At 33.2% G+C, this 14,970-nt stretch overlaps 2 protein-coding genes across 4 annotated transcripts in view; one reads left to right on the forward strand and one right to left on the reverse strand.

The window, feature by feature from the left end:
- The window catches only part of LOC129750962 (protein yellow-like), a 28,473-nt gene extending 20,614 nt beyond the window's left edge, over nucleotides 1-7,859 (reverse strand). The window contains exon 1 of the mRNA XM_055746184.1: nucleotides 7,630-7,859. The gene's annotated coding sequence lies outside the window, so the exon portion shown is untranslated. The remainder of the gene's footprint in view (nucleotides 1-7,629) is intronic.
- LOC129750963 (opsin, ultraviolet-sensitive) overlaps nucleotides 1-14,970 on the forward strand; it is a 422,334-nt gene that overhangs the window by 254,894 nt on the left and 152,470 nt on the right. The window lies entirely within an intron of this gene.

Consider the following 14,970-nt stretch of genomic DNA (forward strand, 5'->3'; position numbering starts at 1 on the left):
TGTCGGGTTTTATTGGAGCCCAGAATCGTTCATTCGGAACGCACTTGGAGCTGTTGATGGCTTCTTACAGAAAATAGCAGAATCGATCATCTCTTACGTTAACTATTGATTACCACCAGTCATCTCAGCCATCTCTGCCGGGTTATACAATCGGTTCCAATTGCTGGCGATAAAATGTGTTAACATTTTGCAAGGAACGATGTTGATAACCAATAGCGATAGCGAAATTAAAGGTTGATCAATTGTCAACACGTGTTTGAATTGATCAATTAGACACGCTTCAATTAGTCTGGAATACTCTTGACTCGTTTACTTAAACATAGATCATTTGAAAATGGGGCACAGTTTTGGTTAGGTATCACGATCCGAATGATATGATATTCAAAATTTTGTCAACATTGTGTTGATTATACAGTGTTTCATCCTGCCTGTTTTTCTGAATTAAAATAGGCATTCCCGAGACATTTACGATACAATAGAAAACATAATAATTAGAGATGTACCGAATAGTGGTATTCGGCGAACGGCCGAATACCGAATAGTGACCTTTTCAACTATTCGGCCAAACGAATATTTGGCCGAATATTCGGTCGAATATTCTGTTGAATTTTCAATACAAAACAAAACAATAAATTCATTTTTCTTTTATTTCTGCTATCTTAATGCCCCTTATGTTTTTTAGTCGATTATTTCCAACCAGATGTGTAATTCATCAGAACTTTTTTAAGTAGAGATCTCTTAAATTTTCAAAATATCACCATTAGCTTGACATCAGATACGTTTATCACAAAAGAGATTAGGTTCCAGTGAAATCTGGGCAAAACATTTCAAAACAGGTGTCAAGCTATTTGAATTTGCTTTTTTCTATATCGAATTAGATGAATGTCTTATTTTTGCTAGACGTCTTAAAAATAGTTGCCAAAAGGAACGACGATCTTTAACCTTAAGCATACAATACTTTCTACGACACGCATCCACACGGCTGGGCCGAATCTGAACGATTATTTGAAAAACTTGTATTAAAAAAGGAAAATCTGAACAGAAACTAGGCATCATTCTCAAACATACAAAAGGAAAAGAAATAAAACTACTTGAAATTTAAAGTTTTCATCGAATCACAACAGCAGTGTTCAAATCGTATCTAACGAATAAATTTACTCTAAACAATCGTTGTGTAACGCAAAATTTTAATATTTTCAAAGAGACATTTCAGTTTTTTATTTGATTTAGCAATAAATCTGAATAAACCCGGGTAAAATCCGGAAAGTTTAAAAAATATGTGTCCATCCCGGTTAGATTTCTCGAATTCTTTATTTGGTTTATGGACACGTCTGGATATATCAAGAAGTATAATCGATATATAATCCTATTTAAAGTGAAAAATACACGGGTACACTTAAAATGTTTTACTGAAACCATAAGTTTTTGGTTATTTTAAAGCTTTTTCAACATTACTTTTGGATATTTTATAAATTATCCATCATCAGTTGAAAAATTTTACAAGTATGTTTTTGTTAAAAATTTAAAAAATAAATATTCGGCATATTAGGCCGAATACCTAGCTCAACTTTTCGGTGAGCCGAATATTCGACTTAACGGTTTTTTTGCGGTATTCGGTACATCTCTAATCATAATTTTGTATTGTTTCTTTCAAAACCCATCATTTATGAATTCAGAATCTAACGAAACTTGTGTAAACAATTAATGTAAACCAAGTTCCGGCGGTCAAATCCTGTAACGTTTAATCCTCAGCAGACTAAAGTTGGTATTTGCGAGTTGTTTTGCAAAAAAATATCAAAATTCCTCAAAAAAATTTGTGAAAAATGCAGAGTTTCCGTGAAGAAAACACAGTGTTTTACTTGTTTAGCTCAGTTATTATAAATATAAAAAAACCTAATGCATACAAATAAAACTATATGTCCATAAATGTTAAGAAAGTTGCCCTTTCCAATGCATTTTTTTTTGTTTTTATATGTTTGCAACCTTCAGTGATAATGAAAATTGAAAACATGATATTTTAAAACAAATCATTTGAAAATTACTATTAAACTTCAAAACAGTGATTCGACACCTTTAATAAAGTTGTGTAGTTTTTGCAATTTTCACACATCCCTCATACAACGTAGGCCTTAAAACTTGCTTCGGAAAAAGTTAAACGAGTATTCTAAAGAGACTATAATCGCTATAAACCAAGGGGGCGCAAAAGCCGTGCGAACGGAGGGGGTTATAGAGGTTTTTTTCATGTAAAATTGTTAGTTCAAGAAATGAGTTTATCATTGTAATGTTAATATAATTGATTCAAAAAAGTATTTAATAATAAGTGTGAATGTCAGAAAATTAGTCCGCCTCCGGCGGAATTCAGCACAATGTCATTCCAAGCCTATGACATTTCATTTTAAGAAACTATGACGTTTCCAAATTGATACTTATTTTAATAGTAAATTTCGGTTATGCAATTCAATTAACTTTTTTATTGAAACTCAAACTTTGATACAAAAAAACCCAACCTCGTCTTTAGAATGGGTTTTTATTAAAAAGTGTAACCAGACTAGTTCAGAATTTGTAGCCAATCATTATTAGGAAAAAATTTCAAATTTTCATTTCAAATTTAAAACCTTATTTAAAATATTCTTCGAGAATTCAAATTCCAGCCTCAATTCCATTTTGTGTTTCTTGTTTTTCTTAACGCTCAATTCAATTTCAACATGTATAAGGATTTTGATAAATTATACAGGGCCACCAAAAAACTTCATTAAATAGGTAAAAATCATTCCAGAAAATTCGACACTTATTTGCCAATACGTTAAACCATTTTATTTTTTTAAGATAAAATTTTTCAATTCATTATCAACTTTTTCTAGGACCACGTGTATTTTTGACCTCTGCGATAAAAGTCAGAGAAGTTTTCTAGTTGTTTACTTTTCCAATTCAAAATAATGGAATTTCAGTAGGGGAAAGTCGGGTAAGACGGACACTAGACCGCTGCAAGCTTTGTATGGAAATTTCAAATTCTTAAGTTTTGACACCTCCCGTAACTTTTTTTGGTTATTTTTGCTGCCATAAATAGCAATACAAATTTTGGAAGTGATCCATCCAGTCCTGAATTAGCGCAACGAGTTTTAATTTTGTATGGAAATTTGTAAGGGAAAACAGAATTTTTCATTCAAAAACCGCCAGAGATGTTCTGAAAGTTTCAAAAAATATAACTTTGAATGAAAAATATTCCTTGATTCTTGCAGTACATTTCATAAGAACAAAGTACAAACCTAAATTGTTCTCTAGAAAAGATATTCAATGTTCTATAAAATTTTTGTGTTCAAAATCTTTTTTTTTTAATTTTATCGTTTTTGACTGCTTATTTGAAAGCGGATTAACAGCAGGATGGAAATAAAAAATCTCAAAAAACTGCTTTGCATTGCCAGAGAATTTATTGATTTATATAGTCTTTGCCGAAACATTTCATGAAATTATTAACAGCTCTAGCAACAAAGTCTGCCATTTTTGAATACTTTTCAATGGATTCAGAATTTTTATTTTGAAATGGTTATAACTTTTTTCATGAAATTCTTAGCTGCTTGTCATGTTAGAAAAAAAATGAAACTTAAGAATAGTCAAAACAAAAATTGAAGATCGGCTTCATTACAAGCTTATTTGAAATTTCTGGATGATTTAATGTGCAAAATTTTTTTCTTCCATACAAATTTTCCATACAAAATTGAAACGCGTTGCGCTAACTCAGGAATCAACCAAATCATCTCAAATTTTACAGTGATGCTTAATGACCCAAAAGGCATCGAAAAAACATATGGGAGCAAAAAATCATTTTTCGCAGCAGTCTAACGGACACCCTAAGGAAGAATCGCAACAGAAAATAAGATATTGCTTTTTTCATCGCAGTTTTCGTGCAGATGAGCAGTTTAGATAGTTTGCTATCGCATTAACCATTAGAAATAGAATATTTCCTTCAACAAGGCTGTTTTTATAGCAATCTAAAATATGCTTGCAAATTACACTTTTCAAAAATGGTCGGGTAAAACGGATATCGCATAGAAAAGGTACATTTTGTCTGAAAAATTGCTGTAAAACTACATATTTTTGTAAGTTAAGTATTTAAGAACGTTTTAAAGCCAAAATGGAACAAACTGGTTCGAACCCAGAAGCGAATCAGTGTTATTTCCGGAATTCCGTATTTTATAGGCGATTCTCTTTTAACACTTTTTAAAGCCTGTTTGAGAAGCTGAGTGCTTTTTGATCGACAATTGCTCTTGCTAAGGTCTTTTGAAGTCATATGAAGAATCAAACCGATGAAGTATTTGATACCTGGAGAAACTTATGTGTTCGTTTTACCCGACCTTGAGGTGTCCGTCTTACCCGCCTTAGCAACAATTTTTTTAGAACGTTTGTTGCTCAATCCCTTTGACCAAAATTCGTTGTTTTTCCTCCGGATGGTTAAAGAAAAGCCCAATAAACACTCCACCTTTCAAAACAGTTGAAATTTAAGAAATTGTGTGAGGAGAGAAAATAAGATCAAATAAGGGATCTTCAAAGTTTTGAAGGGTGCTTAATCGGAATAGCGCACGACACCCTTTCAAATAAAGGAATTTCAAATCAAATCACAGTTTTTGTCTGTTTTGTTTACTAATCTGAGGTCTTGCTTGATTTGAATAAACAAAGGGTCTCGAAAGTGTTGATACACTAAAGCGAACATATTCCTATCATTAGATGTGTGCAAAACATTGTAATTTTAGAAATATTGAAAGTGTCCGTCTTACCCGACTTTCCTCTATACATTATTTTGAATTATCATTTTATTTGCTGGGATTTTCATCCTTTTGGATGATTCATCCCTATTTTGAATTATCAAATAAATTGATCGCATTTTCTAGTCAAAATTTTTAAATATTTTGAATTACTAAATCACTTTTTTTAAAGCATAATTTTTGAATCGATCATGATTTTTAAGTTAATTTATGAAAGATCCAGAAATGGTTACAAATAACAACTTTAAAGCTAAATTTCAACGCTTGTGAAGTGTCTCTTTCAATGTTTTCAAAAAAAACGTATAATTCCTGTTTTTCTATTTCTTTTTTTTTTTTGTTGATCATTTTAGGAATCACCCATTTCCCAACCCGAATTTTTTTCTCTTAAAATATTTGAATCACATTTTAAAGATTACTTTTTTTTTCTTTCTTAGAAATTAACAAAAAAAACAGCAATGTTCCTTTAAGAATATTGTTCATCTATAAATCCTATATTAAAACTCAAAAATTAATTTCCGTAATTCGCAATCTTCCCATCCGAAAGATAGGTTTATTGCTCAAACCGTCCAAATTTTTTAAAAAAGTTCAATATACTATTAGTAAGGCATCTTTCAATGATTATTGTGTGTAATTTATGTTGCAACACACGAGATCCAATTTCATCGAAAATATATACTTATTCCAGAACAAACAAGTACTTTACCGAACTTTTCATGATCCTAATTCTAAATATAGCTTAATTGTATTGAAGGACAGAAAATTGAAAAAAAAATGTGTAAACATCGAGTCTGTATAAAACCGTCCACACTTACCCCAGGTAGGGTTTGGAGACAAAACTTTTATTTTTTTTTGTAAATAAACTCTTTTTTCTTCATATTCCGCCGTTTCTTTTCCTAACTGGTTGTTTTGAATGTAGAGTTTTTCGTCAATAGCCAGTTAGTGCACGAGAAATTTGCAATTGAAAAAGATGCACATCAACTCGACATCGTAGTTGAAAATAGAAAATTCCCAAAAAGTCGCTGTAAACATCCGTTATTGTCGGAATCATATTTTTTTCCTCAATTTTTGAATAGATTGCAAGTAAATTGAACATTCTGCATATAAAGTTTGTAAAAATAATACTCATTATTGTTTTAATAGCCATCATCCACACCTATCCCGGTGTACCTTAATATTATCACACGTTACTTTAAGAACACTGATTTTTGAAAGCATATATAGCTGCTTCTGAATTCAAAGCTTGATATAAAAATGTTCAATTCGAATCACATGATGTGGTAACGTATGGCGGTTTGTCGAAAGGAAATCTGAGACTTTCCCTTTTCTTTTAAGCCCAAATTAAAAATAATCCCCCGGCATTTTATTTTTTGAATATTCTAATCCTTTTTTATGGTTTTTGTCAAAAGCAAATATACACTCAGGATTGTTTTAACGCTTACCATTTCTTCATTTTAATTCCATATTTCATCTCAAAGGAATAACATGATAACTATTTTTCTCAACTCCTATCACTTTGATTGCTTCGTCAGCGACAAAAGTTTTAACAAGACAAGTATTTCAACAGTGATTGGTATGCATTTTCCTTTGAATTAACTATCAAAAAGGATAAAAATTCTAAAAAAATAATCAAATGTTCTAGACTTCTTGGTGGATTGCCATAAATTTAATAATAAAACTGCAAAAATGATCGATGTTTTTTTTTATTCAAAAATTCCTAAATAGTATTCTATGGCTAATTCAGTTGATATTTTCGTTGTTTTAAAGTTATCCGAAGATTTGAAAAACTTGGTAATTTTTTGAACGGTGTTCTATCAGAAAATTAAAAAAACTGCTTTAAAAAATAAATTTAAATTTGAATATAAAGTTATCTCTTTTAAAAGTAGAGTATTTCAATCGTGCATCGCAAATCGAAAAGTCATACATCTCGTTACAATTTACTTTTGACAACTTTCCTTGGCTCTTAATACCCTCAGGTATAAAATTTAGATCATCCCTTTAAACCTGTTAATGTTACAAAGAAATGCATTAAATGATTTCCTTTTCCAACTTCTATGGTTTAACTGTGGTGTTCAACATTGAAGTCTAGTGTATTGAAAATATCATTTCTCAAACCAATATCGATTTAAAGGTCTAGTTTATTCGTCCATCACTACTTATTCCTGTTCATTAAAGTGAACAAGATAACCACATCGCAACAAGCCTTCCCTGAAACAAAAACTTTAGAACCAGTTTTCAAGTAGGTATACAAAATCCCCAACATTTAAGATTTGCTCACGCATCCAGAAATAAACCTCTCAACCAGTTTGGTTCTTTCCAGAATGTTTTTATTTTTTCTGGTGAGAAAAGATAAATTTCGTTTTTCTCTCTGCTATACGTTAGTAAACTTCTTGAGAAACATTTCATATTTGTTCTTTCGAAATCGTATACCTTTTCAAATGATTCAGTTAGTAAGATATGAAACAAGCAAAAACCTGTTGTTGGATTATATTTTTGATTTAAGCTTGATTGAAACCCCGCAATGGCAGGACAGTGCTCATTTAGAGATAATCCACTGAAACTGTCACGATCAAAAGCACACACGCCACCAAACGGTTTCTCAACCCTTTAGCTGTTGCTAAACTTCACTTCCTCCACAGGCTAGTTGCGAATCACAAAACGCACTTCAAACAAGTCATACAAGGACTGAGCCCGGCTTCACCATTAAATGTGACAGTCAAGTTATTTCAACTTGAAGTTCTCGGAACATTAAAAAAAAGTGCAAGCACTTGCACCGATACAGATCACCTTACTCAACTCTTTGAACCATTAGCAAACACCAGGCGACTCATGACTTTTATTGATCGTTATCAGAAAACATTGGCTCACTTACGTGATTCTAATCTAAGTTTCCTCTCTTAGGTGTTCCGTTTAATTATTCCACAAGACCTCCACTGTCACGATCGTCTGCTGATAATTATGTGATGGCGTGCTTGGGGTTAAGCACCATGAAAAAAATTAACTCCAGTTCTAATCACACTACCAGAACGCACTTTTTTTTAAGAGGAACCGTCACAACTACAGTAAGTACCGTCGATCGTCGATCCGAAGCCACCGGAGGCTTGCCACGAACTGTACCGAGGCTCGTTTGGGGAGGCCGGTTTTGAAGGCGCTCGCTCGATCGGGTCGACTTCGATTCGGCTCAGCAAGACGAGAAGTCGGCTGAAAAGTTCTCGAAAGCTTTTTGGGGTTCGGGTTTTCGCGAATAGGATTAAAAAAAAGAAATGAAAGTTCGATTCGCGGTTTTTGTGATTTCATTAGGTTTGGTCGATTACGAACATTTCTTTTACCTGACATAAAATTGAATAATTTTTATGTAATGTTAATGTTTTTTCACCTGTCGAGCAAATTACCAGAACTGAATTTTCGATTTCTTTTTAAAACTTAGTATTTATAACTTAGTATTTATATTTTTTTTTTCATAGTTGAAGAGAATGGCGTATCCTGGGCCACTAGACCGCTGCAAAAAATCACTTATTGCTCCCATATGCTTTTTTAATGCCTTTTGGGACTTCAATCATCATTTTGAGATGGTTTGGTTGATTCCTGAGTTAGCGCAACGCGTTTTAATTTTGCATAGAAGAAAAAAAAAATGCACATTAAATCATCCAGAAAATTCAAATAAGCTTGTAATGAAGTAATTTTGGTTTTGACTGATCTTAAGCTTCATTTTATGCAAACATTACAAGCAGCTAACCATTTCATGAAAAAAGTTATAACCATTTCAAAATAAAAAATCTGAATCCATTGAAAAGTATTGCAAAATTGCAGACTTTTCTTGCTAGAGCTTTTAATAATTTCATGAAATATTTTTGAAAAGGTTACCATCAAGTCACCATTCACCGCCCAGACACCATTTACCGCCCAAAATCACCCTTTTGTGTGTATTTCGAAAAAACTGGAATTTTTTCTCCAAAAATAAGACCTGTGTTCTGTGTCGGCATCATTGTTCGACCGTTTCACTGAAAAATCATCACTTAATTATGCTAACTATAGCCAGAAATAAAATATTTGGTTTTTCGTTTCCGGTCAAATTATTGAATTCGACGCCTGTTAGCGAACTAAGCATAACTGTGCTCCTAGGGAAAAAAGGGGATTTGTTTACTAAATAGTACCTATTTGTCCTACAATCGACTTGAAACGATAGTTTGATTTTTGTAGAATAGATTTGCATCGGAATATTTTCGATTTTTTCAATAGTTGTTGTTTTTTGAGCGTTTATTGATGGGCGGTAATTGGTGTATAAATAAAAGTATGGGTTCCTAATTACCGGTCACGCACAATTTCTTTGTTTTTAACGCATGTATTGTGTCAAAAGTGTGAATTGTAAGAAGCATTTAGTTTGATTACGTTAGAAAATGATGTTTTATCGCTGAAAGTAACCGATTACTTGAGGCTGTTTGCCGGGAATCATCATTTTGTCAGTCAACGCACTTTGTGAAAATTTGTACAAAATTTGCGGGAAAGATTTCACAAAATGTATTCTCTCAAGATCCAAAATATGGTTTTGACAGCTCGTTGCATGGACAATATTAAAAAGAACAGTTTCCGTGTTGTTAGATAGTTTTTCCTTAAGAAAACATTATCGATACCCGAAAAAGTCGAGTGGGCGGTAATAGGGCCAGTTGAACACCTCAACGTTTAGTTAATTATTTTTAAAAGCGTACATTTTTCGCATTCCACTAAATTTTTTATTTAAAGTAGAGCAGTTTTGAGATGTATTGGAAAAGAAAGCGAATAAAAATCTGCCGTCGTTTTTTTATTACACATGTTTGAAGTTGAAAAACCGCTTAACTGGGCGGTAGATGGTGACATGATGGTATATAAATCAATAAATTCCTTGGCTATGCAAAGCAGATTTTTGAGAATTTTAATTCTCATACTACTGTTACACAGCTTTCAAATGAACAGTCAAAAACTTAAATTAAAAAAAAAAAATTTTGAAAACAATTTTTTTGTTTAACATCGGATATCTTTTCTGGTGTACAAGGTCGATTTGTGCTTTGTTCACATGAATTATACTGCAAGGATCGAGGAATATTTTTCATCCAAATTAATATTTTTTGGAACTTTCAGTGCATCTCTGGAAATTTTTGAATGAAAAAAATTGTTTTTCCATACAAATTTACATACAAAATTAAAACCTGTGCAAATTCAGGACTGGATGGATTGCTTCCAAAAATGTTATTGCTATTTCTGATAGCAAAAACTACCAAAAAAAGTTATGGGAGGTGTTAAAATTTAAGAATTTGAAATTTTCATTTTCATACAAAGCTGGCAGCGGTCTACTGGGCCACCCTTAACATATCGGATTTGGATGGGAGTTGAGACAAAAATCTCCATGCAACAGTCATCGTCGTCGCTTTGCGTAAGCGAACATCTCTATATGTTGTTAGCTTGTGTACACATCAATTGTTTCTTTTATTTTACCGTATTAAAAAATGTACTTACATTATACATAATCACGCACCCATAAATTGCATCGGTGTGAAATCTAAATTTCATAACAAAAATATTTAAGTATGCTTATGATTTTCATTTTATCACGCCCTTTCACATGGAAAGGGATTTTTTCATTTAATATCAATAAGTCGCTTAAAAACCAACCAAATTACAAATCATAGCTAGTGAGGGATCATGTGTCATATAATGTGGGGTATTTTGGGCCACCTATATTTTGATGTTTTTTACACATTCATAACTCAGCACACATATTTGCTATTTGTAAAGTTTTTTTTATCCCAAATGAAAGCTAAGCAAAACATTCTGTAAATTTTATTGAATGCGATAGAGACGAACATAGTTAGTAATTTTGCCAAAACGATAATACACAATTCTCTGAAATAGTTTTAAAATAGCAAAATGAATTGTGAAATAACAGTTTTGGGTCAATTCATAAGCTTTGCATGTTATTTGTTCATTTTAAAAACAGTCAAAACTTGTGAAAATAAATTAATTAGAAATAAGTAAATTGGCCAAATGATCTATCTATATGAAGCAATTTCTGTGGGTTTGTTTGTTTATCCCCTATAGGCTCAGCCCATAGATGACATGATAAAAATTTGCGCATAAGTGTTTTTAAGGAACGAGCAATTGATTCCAGGTATCAAATTTAGGATTCGGGGTCGACCAAAGGTGTCGTCCATTCAACACAAATACTGTTGAAGCCATATTGACGTTATTATTCATCGGAATGAGATGAAAATTAGCAGTTTTCAGGAACGAACAATCGATGTAAAGTGTCAAATTTTTATTGACCGCTGCCAGCTTTGTATGAAAATTTCCAATTCTCAAATTTTTACACCTTCCATAACTTTTTTTGGTTGTTTTTGCTGCCAGAAATAGCAATAAAAATTTTGGAAGCGATTCATCCAGTCTTGAATTAGCGCAACAAGTTTTAATTTTGTGTGGAAATTTGTATGGGAAAACAAAATTTTTCATTCAAAAATTAACAGAAATGTTCTGGAAGTTCCAAAAAATATAACTTTGGATTGAAAATATTCCTTGATTCTTGCAGTAAATTTCATGTGAACAAAGCATAAACCTAACTTGTTCCCGAGAAAAGATAATCGATTTTATATTTAAATTTTTGTTATCAAAATTATTATTTTTTAATTTTAACGTTTTGAATGCTAATTTGAAAGCTGTGAAGCCGTAGGATGGAAATAAAAATTTAAAAAAACTGCTTTGCATAGCTAAGGAACTTGTTGATCTATATAACCTTTGCAAAAAGATTTCAAGAGATTATTTAAAGCTCTAGTAAGCAAAATCTGCCATTTTTAAATACTTTTCAATGGATTCTGATTTTTTATTTTGAAATGGTTATAACTTTTTCCATGAAATTTTTAGTTGCTTGTCATGTTAGCGAAAAATAAAGCTTAAGAATAGTCAAAACCAAAAATTAAAGCCTAACTTAATTTCAAGTTAATTTTAATTTTCTGGATAATTTTATGTGAAAAAATTTCTTCTTCCATACCAATTTCCATACAAAATTGAAACGCGTTGCGCTAACTCAGGAACCAATTCATCTCAAATTGTACACTGACGCTTGGTGACCCAAAAGACATCGAAAAAACATATGGGAGCGAAAAGTCATTTTTTGCAGCGGTCTAATGAACAGTTCACTGTTTTTTCGATAGTGACGTGGATTCGGGAGTGGGTTTGAGATGAAAATTGGGGTACATTGGGGTACATTGGGGTTTAAAGGGATGAAAAATTATTAAATTTTCACTGTTTATCATTAATTACGTTGTAATGCATTAGATTGAAATAAAAATTTACCCACAGGGATTTAAAGAGACGAGCAATCGTTTTTAGGTATTAAATTTTGTGTAAAAAGTTGGCAAAAGAGGTGATCAATGTGAATATTTACTATCTGGGGTTTGGCGGGGGGGTGATATTTGGGTATTTACTAACTGGGGTTGTGTTGAACATTAAAGTATTGTACAACGAAAAGGGATAATTTTAAACAAACCGTCGTTTTTGCGACTTTGTCGTGAAAATTAAACAGGGTAACCTGCGAATTAAATAACGGGATTTCAATAGAAACTGTTATGTAGTTTATGAAGTTGGGTTCTTACCTAATCAATTAGGATACTCTTAAAGCGAAGATATTATTCTTCAGTGTTAGGAATATCGAGATTTTATTTTATTCAAACAAAAACATCTTATCTCATCCCTTTTTTACTTTTGTTAGCGAAATTAAGTTCGTACGAGATAAGCTAGTATATTATGAATGTAGAAATCCATGCCATTTACCTTTACATAATACCTTTTGAAATGAAGAAATGTTTTAGCAAAGAAAAGAAGTGATCCAAGATACCAACTCTCCTCTATTAAATTTGTCGATTTATTCTATCGTTTCAAATTAAATTATATAGCCTTCCTCACTACATTATGTAAATAGAAATTATACTTGTTTTAACGCAACAAATTGAGAACCTTGTTATTTGCCCGATCCAAGGAAATTTGAATATTTTCACTGTTTGTCCTGATTTTCACCCATTTTACGAGACCATTTTATATATTTATTTGATTATTTATTATTATTAAATAAACAGATCATGTATTGATACAAATGATGTTTAAAAATTAAGAAACTAACTACAAATACAAATCTACACTGAACTTAGAACATTAAGAATTCTTCTTCGGAATACAACCTTCGAAAAGTTAAAATCAAAATGCTCTGACAAGCGGTTGGAAGTCTTAATGACGCCCATTATCGCAGAGTAGGCCCCGTAATTGTTCAGTCTAAGAGGAAGTCTAAGAAGAACGAAGAGCTGAAGATCCCGATTCCTCAAACCTCGAGGTAGGACACTAACTGGAAGAACTTCCAAGAGTGCGGGAGAGTCGATTTTTGATGAAAGCAGATCAGCGACGAAAGACGCACGAGCGCCGGTCCTGCGGGCTTACAGCGTGTCGATGTCGATCAGGCGGCAGCGGCTTTCGTAGCTGGGAAGTCGAAAAGGGTCTTGCCAGTTTAAGTGTCGAAGGGCATACCTTAAAAAACGTCGTTGGATGGCTTCGATGCGATCAGAACCGTTTTGATAATATGGGTACCAAACCGCAGAAGCATATACAAGGATCTATTTGGTAAAGTGTCGTTAATAAAACTTTAAAAAAAAAAATATACAAGGATCGATCGAACCAAACTACAGTAAAGACTCTTCAGGCAGTAGATGTCCTTAAAGTCCTTGGTCATGCGGAAAAGAAGACCCAGGCTTCTGGAGGCCTTGTCAACGATATAGTTGATATGAGTCCTTAAATCCAGCCGCACGTCAAGAATCACACCAAGATCTTTCACGTGTTAAGCTCGAGAGATTGCATCGTTTCCAAAGAAATAAACGGCTGTGAACGGGCGTCGGGAAAATGATATTACTGCGAATTTACTACGATTTAAAGGTAGGCCATCGAGAAGTTGCAGCACGCCATTGAAGTAGATCAGGAATACTAATGGCCCTAGATGACTTCCCTGAGGCACGCCTGATGAAGCTGAGAACTGCCTGGAAAAACAGTTCCCCGAACGAACTGTCAGTTTACGTCCAGTTAGGTAACTGCAGAACCATCCAAGAAAATATCCATAAAATCCTAAAAGTGCGAGCTTTCCGATAGCAATATCATGGTTCACCTTGTCGAATGCGGCAGACAGATCGGTATAGATAGCATCAGTTTGGGATTTCTTTACAAAACTTTCATGCACAAACGAGGTAAAGGTCAGTAATTTAGTTGTAGTTGAGCGTTGAGGCATAAATCCATGCTGGTCGTTGGAGAAGTTATGCTTGCAGAACATGGAAATGGGATCTAAAACCACCAATTCGAAAAGTTTGGCTATAGCACACAAAGCTGAAATTCCACGGTAATTATTGACATCTTTCCTATCTCCCTTTTTATGAACCGGGACCATGTAGGCATCTTTTCACAGTGAGGGGAAGGTGGCCTGGTCAAGCGAAGCTTGGAGTTTTTGAGCTTAGTGGCTGCTTTAGAGATGATTGTATCCTCGACTGTAATACCGTTTAAAGAAAAGCCCAGTGATGAAACACACCTAATAGCACAATCCAGTTGATCGTCGGTTATTGAAGATGTATCAAAGATGCTCGAGAATTTATTGGCAAAAAGATCGCTGATTCCGGAGTCAGAGTTCGCCACGATACCATCCAGGAACATGCAGGACGGTGTTCCTGGTTCATTCCGCTGATTCTTGACGTGATTCCAGAATGATTTTGGGCTAGTCTTGAGGTTTCGCTGAATTCGACTAAGACGGTTTTGATAGCAACGTTGACTGGCTTTTTTATAGGCGGAGTTGAGTTTGCGATATTCTCAAGTAACATTCAAAATTTTATAGCAGGCTTCTAGACCAAATTTAGGTTTCATAAGAGGCTTTAAGAGTCCTACAAAACAATCGATGTTACTTGGGATGTTCTTACTTGACATGATTAGTTATACAAAATGTTATCCAAAGTAAAATTGTTTGTCCAAAAACTTGAGAAGCACTAACATCTTTGATCTTATCTCAGAACAACAGATTAAATTTATTGGGCAGCACTTTGGGCAGTGGAAAGGAGAGACTTATTCTGGTTGGTGGTAGAAATTGGAATACTTTATTTTCTATCTTAACATCCTATTTATAGTAAAACCACGTAAAACCATCCCTATGGTTACATATCTAATTGTT

This window comes from Uranotaenia lowii, chromosome 3, assembly GCF_029784155.1.
Source record: "Uranotaenia lowii strain MFRU-FL chromosome 3, ASM2978415v1, whole genome shotgun sequence".
In the NCBI taxonomy this organism is placed as follows: domain Eukaryota; kingdom Metazoa; phylum Arthropoda; class Insecta; order Diptera; family Culicidae; genus Uranotaenia; species Uranotaenia lowii.